This window comes from Podarcis tiliguerta (genome assembly GCF_965153285.1).
Source record: "Podarcis tiliguerta genome assembly, chromosome: Z".
In the NCBI taxonomy this organism is placed as follows: Eukaryota; Metazoa; Chordata; class Lepidosauria; order Squamata; family Lacertidae; genus Podarcis; species Podarcis tiliguerta.
The window spans coordinates 36049073-36059860 of record NC_139553.1 but is presented as its reverse complement, the minus strand read 5'-3'; positions in this window follow the sequence as shown (position 1 = coordinate 36059860).

The window sequence follows — 10788 nt, the reverse complement described above, 5'->3', positions numbered from 1 at the left end:
GGGAGCAGAAGATCAATTGTGCCGTAAAACATATTTTATCTTATTCTTACTTTTAACTCATCTCAGAGCAAAAATGTTCCACAGGGGAGAGAAAGGTGTCAATGTAGTCATGTCATAATTCTCCAGCTATCATCGAGGGGAAAGAGCTGCATATATTTCAATGGTCCCTTGGCTCTATTTATTCAAAGAGCATGTTGATTACGAAGACACATTAAAGGTGAAAAATAAAACAGAGTAAGTGTTCTGGGAGTCTCCCTGTTCATCATGAGGACCTATCTGCATTGCAAAGAGGATGCTGTATATGGCAGGCCTGCTTCCTCTCTGTCCCAACGGGTTTGAAACCAATCTTGTCCACAGCATCTCAGTCCTTCCCTTCATTTAGAATCAAATGAAAGGTTGAGTTTTGTGATCCCTTTGCAATTTAGATTAATCAAATTAACTCGAGTGTGCATGCTTATTCCCTTTCCAAATGGCCTTTCCTCCTCTCTGTAAACTAGGAAAGTGTTATCTCATCCTTGGCTATTATGCAAATATTGTTTCCTGTAACCATTTCTAATGAGGTGAGAGTGTTGTGTAGCCAGGTAATTTCCTCAAGTTACCAAAAGGTGCAGCCTGACACAGCACTGCTATCAGGAGCCTCTCTTCTATAGTTTTTTAGAAATGTGCCAAACATTCACTTACAAACTTTTGGAGGTAAAAGGGGAGAGCTGTGTCTTTTGGGGTGTGGGTGTTTCTGAGTGTACATGTGTCTTTAAAGGTTTCCTGAAAGAAACCTTCAAAGTAGCTATTTTTACATTTATGTTCACTCTTTTCAGCAGTCCTCCCCCACTGCTACTTCTTTGGTTGCATTTTTTAACGTGAGTGGCGCTACAGTCTAAACTACTGAGCCTAGGGCTTGCCGATGACAAGGTCGGTGGTTCAAATCCCTGTGATGGGGTGAGCTCCTGTTGCTCGGTCCCAGCTCCTGCCAACCTAGCAGTTCAAAAGCACGTCAAAGTGCAAGTAGATAAATAGGTACCACTGCGGAGGGAAGGTAAATGGCACTTCCATGTGCTGCTCTGGTTTCGCCAGAAGTGGCTTAGTCATGCTGGCCACATGACCCAGGAAAACTGTCTGCAGACAAACATCGGCTCCCTCGGCCAGTAAAGTGAGATGAGTGCCACAACCCCACAGTCTTCCGTGACTGGGCCTAATGGTCAGGGATCCCTTTACATTTACCTTTTTATTATCCCGCTCTAAATGATGCCAATCCATTTTTCATATTGTGGCCCACATTCACTTCTGGGCAACCCTATGTGGGGAAAACGCATAATAAAAACACGAACAACGAAAAGAAACCTCTGTCCCACCCCTCAAACACATTTTAAAGGGTACTTTTGTACAGTAGAATAGTTTTAGACATACTCTCAAACCCCTCTATTCTTCATCCAGGAAAGTACAAAACATTATCAGAGTTCAAGGGCAGTCAGGCAAAGAAACACCAGGATGATGCAAATTAGGGATGATGGGTGTAGCTTGAGGAGGGGTAGCCTGAGTGCAAGATAGATGGGTCTAGAGGGCTGCATTTGACCCCAAAGCAGGGGCAAAGCTAGGCTTTCTTTTACATGGGTCAAAGACTCAGTTTAGCCCTGCTCACATGTTTGCATACTCGTACACACATACACATTTGTTCTTAAAGGGCATAGAAAGGCAGAGAATAAAATATCATTTGAAGAATCCTAAGAAGTATTATGACTACATGACCAAAGGGAAAATGAGTGTCCTTTCCAGTAAAGTAAATTGTTTGTCAAAAGTAGAGCTTCCATGTGCAGCAGTTCTCTATCTGAGGTTGGGGTTTGACTTGGATTCATTTGGTTAAAGCATCATTAAAAGGCTGTATTTCCAGAAGATAAGCCAAGACCCTCAACAGGGTCACCTTTGTTTTAAAGGCAAGAGAGCCTTGTTTGATGGGGAAGCCATTCTCCACCTCCCCCAATAGCAGGCAGCCTCACTCAGCTATCAAACGAAGCTGGGGGGGGGACGACACCAGGGGGTCAAAGAGAGATGGTTGGTGACTCTGTCTTCATTTTTCTCCCTCCCTTTTCAATAAAATTTCACTACTTATTGGGATTGTTCACCCATGAGAAAGAGCTCAGGGGTGAAGCCAGTGCTAAGTGCCACCAAGTTACCCTGAGCCATTTTTGAAATGCCCAGCAAGGGCTGGAAACAAGCCGTCAGAGCTCATTGTGGATTATCTGGCAGGCTGAGAGCTTCAATAGCACTCTCTGGAGGCTTCACCCTGGGCAAAATTCTGGGCTAAACGACCCTGGTTTTGGCACTGCCCTAAAGCTAAGTTGGGGGTGAAGTCGGGAAGTATTGCTTCACTCTGAATTGACTGCATGACATCAGCTAACTGGCAAAAAAAATTTGTGAAACACACACACACTGGTTTTGACCCATTTCAAATAGGTTTCAGTTGTATTAAACTATCCACAAAATAAAAACTGTATGCCAAATCATCTGGAACAAAGCCAATGATCAGGGCAGCTGCAAATAGTGTGACCCTAAACTAGGTTTGTAAAATCCTGAAAGTTACTGTCTCTGCCCTTCATCAGCTCTCAGAGAGCCTTGGTGTGGAAATCCCAAGGCCTAAACCTGAGGTGTAGCTCATAAGCAATTGCTGATTGCATGTGCTCACACTTCAAAGGCCACTTCAGACACAGAAAGGAACAGGGTTTTGATATGTCCAGCAAAATGAACATCATATAAAATATGCATGCAGTATAATATTATGCATGTTTTAAAAAAGCAAGCCCGCGTGTATTTGCTTGGGCTTATTCTCAGGTAGGTAGGCATAGGGTTGCATCCTGATAACATAATTTTATGCATAATTGTATGTCTACTCAAAAGCAATTTCCATTGGGGTTAATGGACTTTATTTTCTGGTGAGTGTCCTAAAGACCGAGAACATTCACCATTTCCCTGTAATATTTTAAAGTATTGTTAATGATGGATTGAGGATCCCAATGCCATTAGAGTACAAAATGAGGACATGGTAGATTTAATCTGGAGTTTAAAAAGAAGGGCGGGGGAATGGACACGACTCAGTTCACTCCAGATTAATTACACAGAGTAGTTTGGATTTAGCAGAGTAGCCTACATGATAGTCAGTTTAGCTCTAAGTCTTCTCAATATGAATTACCCATAAAACTTTATGAACAAGGGGATACATATGAGGGCCTGCCTCAATGCACAGTAGATCACATTGTGCTTGTATTACCATCATAGGCTCCCATCTGCTATATTTCTTTGAATGTAAATGCAGAGATACTATTGGAGCTCGGGTGCATGACAGAAGCATGGGAGGCTGGCATCCTGTAGTTAAGGTGAGTAATAAAAAAACAAGGTTCTGTTCTTATAATCCTCAAATTCTATAGCTAATTAAAATGACATATATTGGGCCAATAACCATGGCATACATGATCTACCTGATGAGAAGCATGTGTCACATTCCAAACCAACCCAACAGAAATTGCAATAGAGGCAACAAGTTTAAAAAGTGATGAAAATTGGCACTTGTGATCCCCTTTCCCCAGTTTTAAATAAAGCATATCACAGACCTCTTTCCAATTTTCGGGGGGGGGGGGATACCAATGTACGGTACTTTATTCAGGCTTGTTGTGGAGTGCACTCAGTCATTGCTTTGGTGGGTCTTCGGATGATCAATTCAAATGTTATTAATGTCCCCATAATGTCTATGGATAGCAAATTCTTGCTAAATAGTGGTGTGGATGCTGGAAGGAAAACTAAACTTTTGCCAGGAATGAGATGGTTGCAGAGGGAGCCACCTTTGTGTGTGTGTGTGTGTGTGTGTGTGTGTGTTGGTTTTAAAATACGTATTTGTTTGTTTTTGCATAAAGTATTGTAAATCACTTTGAGGTGCTGTGGCAAAAAAGCAACTAAATAATAATAATTTATTATTATTTTATTTATGAAATACCACAGTGTGCTGCAGTGGTTAGATGGGGACTTTTTGATCTTTTGGACCCATTGGCACATTTGGAAACACTAAAAAGCTGTCATGGGAGGACTCCCAGCACCCCAAAAAGCATGCATGCACTGACTTACTGGCCCTATTTGACGTTGTTTCACTTGTGGAACTGCCTGCAACTTGTCCCATTAAGCCAGATACATATTACTTCTTTGTTTCAAATCAGGAATTTATTAAGTGGCTGCATAAATAAAAAGGGAATGCAAACTGAAGGCTGGTTACTGTAATATGTGCTGTTTTGTTAATGCTAGAAATGATACAGTAAATTTGGAAGGTCAATAGATAAAACGATCTGGGACCTTTTGCTCATGAATATGTTTAATTTGCTCTTGCAAATGATTTCAACTGCATTTCACAAAATACATACTAACTCCTCTGTTTTTCTTTTCTTTTCTTTTGCAATTAACATTTCCTAATAATTCATCCAGGCAGGCTGTCTTAATCATAGTTCATTCTAGCATAAAATAAATCTTGCTGTGTTTGAAGAGAACCAGGTCAACTTAGCTTATTTCTTTTTCTATGCCTTCTTATTTCAAAAGATTAGAATGGTTAATAAACTTTGTCCATTTTTGGTTATTCAACGGATGAATGAAAATGAATAAATTTTGCTCAGAAGATGGTGTGTATGTGTGGGTGTGGTGGGGGAAGGGAGGGGTAGAAATCAGAATCCAGTTATTCTAATTTTATTTTGATTGTTTGCTTTAGACTCATAAGAGGATGCAAATTAACAGTTCTTGTGCTGATGGTTCTCTGTGGAGTACTAATTGCATGCAGTGTGCTTCAAACTGATTCTCTGAATGATTGCCAAAAATGATTAAGCTCCTTTATAGAACTCTCATGGGGATTTTTTTTGTCACCAAATTTCACCTAAAGCGAGGCCCTTCCTTTGGCAAAGCATCAGAGAAATTGCCAGTGAAGTTAAACAGAGATTATTCAAACTCCTAATAAGAATTTATGCACATCCATACTAACTAAGCACCAAGAAACAGTGTAGTGTAATGGTTTATAGTCTTGGAGTAGAGCTAAGGAAACTCAGATTCAAAGGTCTACTTAGCATCAAAGCTCACTAACTAACACTGGTCCAACCCAAGATATTTTGTTGCCTGTCACCTCAGCCCCATTCCACTTACACCTTTTGTCAGCCTAATAAGTGAATCTTAGGTCCCATCTGCATTGTGTACCAAGGCCACAGTTCCTGCTGTTCCATAGTGGATAATAAGCACACAGACATGAGTATTTTGATTTATGGGTTCAAATAGGCCACAACTTTACTAGTTACAGATGTGAGTGGTTTGGCTTAGCCATTGGCTGAAGTCAGGCTATATCTCAACTCCTGCCCACCCATCTAACGATAAACCAGGGAGTCCAACTAAGGGTAAACCACCGAGGGGTACACCCCGAGGGGTACTCACTGGGGGCATCGGACAGAATCCACACCCCCGATCCCTTTAACAGGATACCCTTAATGAAGAGGGGTAGGCGAAGGCTACAATCTCCCCTCCATCTAAACAAAGGTTTACCCAATGCCTAACCTCGCAAAGTTGTGGCGATTGCTACAAAGTAGGCGAAAACCAAATGGCTGGTGCCAATTTGCCAAGTGGAAAAAAAATCCTACCCAGCCCCAAAATTATGGCAACCAACATTTGTCCATAGCAAGGCTGAGTCATAGCAAAGCAGAAAAAAGAGGGTGGGTGGGTAGGGGGATCTGAAGAAAAGGGGTGAGAGAATAGAGTGCCTTGGCTGCACTGCGGTTAAATTTCCCAGGGTCCACCCCCCACCAGTACTGGTTGGCGGACCTACACACTTAAAGCGGTATCATAAAACTTAAAACAGTGATGGCTTTCCCCAAAGAATCTTGGAAACTGTAGCTTGTTTGCTGAGAGTTCTTAGAAGATGCCAGTTCCCCTCAAAAGCTACAGTTTCTGGAGTGGTTTATCAATCAAACCCTCTTTCCATAAAAGAGGGTTTGTAGTTCTGTGAGGGGAATGGGGGGTCTCCTGACACTTCTCAGCACTCTTAACAAACTGTAATTCTGAGGATTGATTCATGATCCCAGGGTGAGCTACAACAACAGCAATAATACATGGCAAGCCAAAATTGGAAAAAGAAAAGTCATTATAGTGCAAAAGTTAAAGCAAATTTAAACTTATTAAAACAGCCTTATTAAACATGTGACCAATTCATCAATTTGCAGCTGACCTCATAGCACTAACCACTCAGCATAGGCCTGATAAAAGATGTATTATCATCCAATGGCTAATAATAAATTTATTTGGTTCTCATTTTAATAAAATGTAATTCACACATTCTGAACCACTATATAGAGTGAAACAAAGGCATCAGTCGAAAGTCATGCGTCTCTGAATTTTATGATGCAGGTTCCCAGCTAAAAGGGAAATTTAAAAATATGTGCATTGGGGAAAGTGCTTCGAAAAATGGGTATTTTGATGACAACAACATAGCATGGAAATGCTTGGGGAAATACATATATTAAGCAATTTTACATAAAAATACATAAATTACAAGAAATGGAATCAAAATTGAATATGTGTTTTTGCAATGACTTTAAAATAATAACAGTTTAAAAAGCTTGATGTGGAAATGGGGTAAAATAAGAAACCAAGGAAATTAAAATTGACTGATTTGTCATTCAATAGTTAACACTGATGTCTGAACCAGATACGGAAAAAACACCATAAATTAGAACAGAAATTTCTAGCAATAGCGTAACACAAAATATGTAATGATCAGAGTTGAACATTTACAGATGTTGGGGTGTATCCAGTAGAAGTTCTAGCAAAATGCTGTTAACAAATTACCATTTCAAATGCTTTCATTCACATACGTTACATGGGTTTTGGCTTTTTCCCAATCAATCCATTGACAGGGTCTGCCAGAAAGAAGAAAACAAATCTGATGTTATGTTGACAAACATGATTGTACTGATGATGAGAGGATAGAAAAATAATTGTTCAAATTGTCAACAGATCCAGAAACAAATGAACTTTGGTTGGTTTGTGTTTTATAAAACTGTCATTTGTCAGCATGATACATACAACTGAAATGAAAAAGGTTGCATGTGTTAAAACTTTCCTGCTGTTGTTTTTTCTTAAAAAAATATTTAGCCAGGCATGGGGACATTCCACCGGTGGAAGAGAGCTGTGGGTGTTAAGCTTCACCTTATGTTAGTTCAGAAAAATTTAAGTGTTGTAGATTAAGCAGTTTTTCTGCATCAGATATTAGGTAAAGGTAAAGGGACCCTTGACCATTAGGTCCAGTCGTGGCCGACTCTGGGGTTGCGGCGCTCATCTCGCTTTATTGGCCGAGGGAGCAGGCGCACAGCTTCCAGGTCATGTGGCCAGCATGACTAAGCCGCTTCTGGTGAACCAGAGCAGTGCACGGAAACGCTGTTTACCTTCCCGCCAGAGCGGTACCTATTTATCTACTTGCACTTTGACGTGCTTTCGAACTGCTAGGTCGGCAGGAGCAGGGACCAAGCAACGGGAGCTCACCCTGTCACAGGGATTCAAACCACTGACCTTCTGATCGGCAAGCCCTAGGCTCTGTGGTTTAACCCACAGAGTGTCCCTCTGAGGTAATCAGATATTACCTTTCCTCAAACTATGTATTTTTAATGCATCTGGTAATACTCTCTTTTATATATATATAAAGCAGATATTAATTGAGCATTGAAATGAAACAACCACCCCTCCCCATACAAAACCTAGTATGTTGGCTGTGAAGTTTCTCCCCAAATTTTCAAATTTTCTCATTTGGAGGGGGACAAACAGAAAGGGGACAGACTTGCTGCTGATGGATGGCCCTTATGCCCTCACTCGGATTTGGCTTCATGATGATGCAATGTGATAATATCATAAGTGTAATTCTGCTCTACTCTTCTGAGTAACAAAAAAATAAATGGATTCCTGCAGCAATCAAGAGCAGAGTTTCCCCATCAGTTTCATCAACTAGGTAGGACAGAAAACACTCAGCTCCTACCACTGTCAATGGAGACAGGTAAGGCTTTCCTGTAATGGTAGGAGCAAGGGACAAGTGAGTATACATGAGTTTCCTAAATAGATTTTCATTTCACATTCATTACTCACAGCATTCATTTTGTAAGAAATGAAAATCGAACTGGATGCACAACCCCCATAGAGCATCCTACCTTGAGTTTCTAGTAGAAGTTTAAGATCCTATGCAAGTCTTCTCTTTGGCAGGGGAAGTTAGTGCGGAGTGGTGGCTAAGAGTGGGTGTTATGAGATCTGGTTTCGTGATTTAGCAGCAGGAGATATGTAACTTTATCCATGTCTCTGGGCTTTCTGGAGGCACATGCCTTCAAATTCTTTGGAGACATAATGGCTCAGTAGATGGGCTTTGGGCCTGGTATGCCAAAGTTTATATTCGTAAATTCAGCTCAGTACGCACATCCTTTTGTGCATGCAGATTGAGTTTCCTTGTTGGAATGATTGGGGTACTCTTATATGGAGCATGTCCAGAGTAGAGCTACAAAGATGCTGAGGAAACTGAAGGTTGAAAGAGCTAGGTAAATTTAGACTTGATAAGGTATGATTAAGAGTTGATAATAATAACGCTACTCTTCAATGGTGCCCATTTTCAAAAATTTATCTCCATTGAATAGATGATGGACCTTGTTTCTGCCCGCCTGCTCCAGAAGCTAGAATCTGAACTACAAGTTCAAATTAACAGAAAGGAGATGCTATCTACACATTGGGAAGAATTTCCTGATAGTGCAAGCTGTTCAAAACAACAACAGTGGAACAGTCTAGTGCTATGCCAACTTTTCTCTTGACATGCTGCACAGAAAACTAGATGACTGATGGAAGGTTCCTAAGCTACCTTCACACTAACAAACGAGTATTCGATGTCCATGCATTTTCCTTTCTAATATAGTGGAATGTACCATCCCTCCCAGACACAGCTTTACTACATCCTTGAGAACTAGGTGTTTGCCATATGAAAAAGGTAAGGAAAAAGGAATGGTGAAAAAGAGAAAAGGTCAGAACTGGACAATAAGTATTGCAAAACAGAATGAAAAACAGCAAAGGAGTATTGCCCCCAACCTTGGCCAGCCCTCACCTGCCTGCCTTCTTACTTATATACAGTCCAAGGGGGTGGCGCTGGCTGTCAGCTTCTTTCTCTTTAGTGTCAGTATTGCTATTTTAAAACTCAGCAGGGGAAGGATGGGAATAAACTAGAATTACAGGCACCAACTGATTTAGGTGAGTCTGGCTGATCCGAAAATGTCACTAAAATGGTGAAATGGGGGCAGAACAGGGGCAGGGTGGAACACTTTACATGGGCCCTGCTGATGTGTGTGGGGTGGGGGTCCAGAAAGGAGGATTGCCTGTAGTTGGCTCTGCTTGTCATTGGCTCTTGTTCTACCTGCCATTGGTCTCACTGGATTCTACCCTACCAGTCCCAATGGCCAACAGCTACCCTGTGGGATTAGGCAGCTGGTACTGAGAGCCTAACTTGGTTCCAGAATACAACTTTGGGTGCCTTGAGGCAGAGGTGGACTTTGGTAATATGGTGCCCTGAGCAAGGACAAAATTTAACACCCCCACCCCTTAAATATTTCTTATTTTCTCAGAATAATATCCGTATATATAGGTGTTATTGTTGTTTTGTGCCCATGCAGCTTGGATTTAGGGTGGTTCAGGGGAATCACTTGCACCAACCTAAATCCAAGGCTGCCAGAGGAGACACTTGATTGGTACACAAAAATTATGTGTTCCAGACATTTGGGTAGTTAAGTCAAGATGGTATGATTTTTACTGACATTATCCCAAAAAGTTACTTCCCCAAACTCTACCAGCCACACCGATGGGACATGTGTTTTCTGAAAGAGATGGCTAGATTAGAGAGGCATTCAAGAAATTTAATTGATGCTTTAGGATATGATCATTCAGCAGTTTATCAAAGCTCTCCTATTGATTCTGCACATCATTCATTTCTTTGAAGGTACCTTTGTGTAACTTTTTATTGTTTCTGGACCCTGAGAAGAAGAAGAAGAAAAAAGCTTAGATGTAATCTTTCCGATAAAGCCGTAAAGAAGATAAGCCACTGGTCTTTTCTCCTACAGAGCAGAAAGCGTTTCTTGGGTTTACGGCAAAGAAAATCAGAGCCAAGCCACAAAATTACCTTTTCCACAATCTGTCTGTTATCTCCCATCAGGCTGGTCCCTAATGTTGATGGATACAGAGTGTGGTGGCTTTAGCACTTTTCCTCTCTGGCAAAGTTCATCCTTTCTTCTGTTTGCTTAGTTTTCTTGGGATGAGAAATGATCATCTGTTGAGTGAATGGAAATGTAACTGTTGGATAATCTCTACTTCTACCATAGTGGCATATTTTTTGTGTGAATGGAGGGGGCAGCGTTTTGTAAGTGAGAGGTGAGTAACAAATACCAAAACTCATTTTTGTAGTAATTGCTTGTTTGCAAATATGCTGAGCATGGAACAACAGGCAGGCCCTGAGATAAGTCATCTTCCAGTGTTAACAACAAGTGTTGTTATCCCATGGTGGGGGCACATGCTCTAACCCCAACCCAACAACAAAGAGGGGCTAGATGTTCCTCACTTCTATTCTGTGCTCCAGAGGGAATAATGTCCCTAATCTGAGAGATTATTCACCCCTGTTTTATTATGATTATTCCCCCCCCTTGTTATGATTAGGTTGTATCCAATGCTAGTACTACTCAGAGTAGGACGTGGGTGGCGCTGTGGTCTAAATCACAG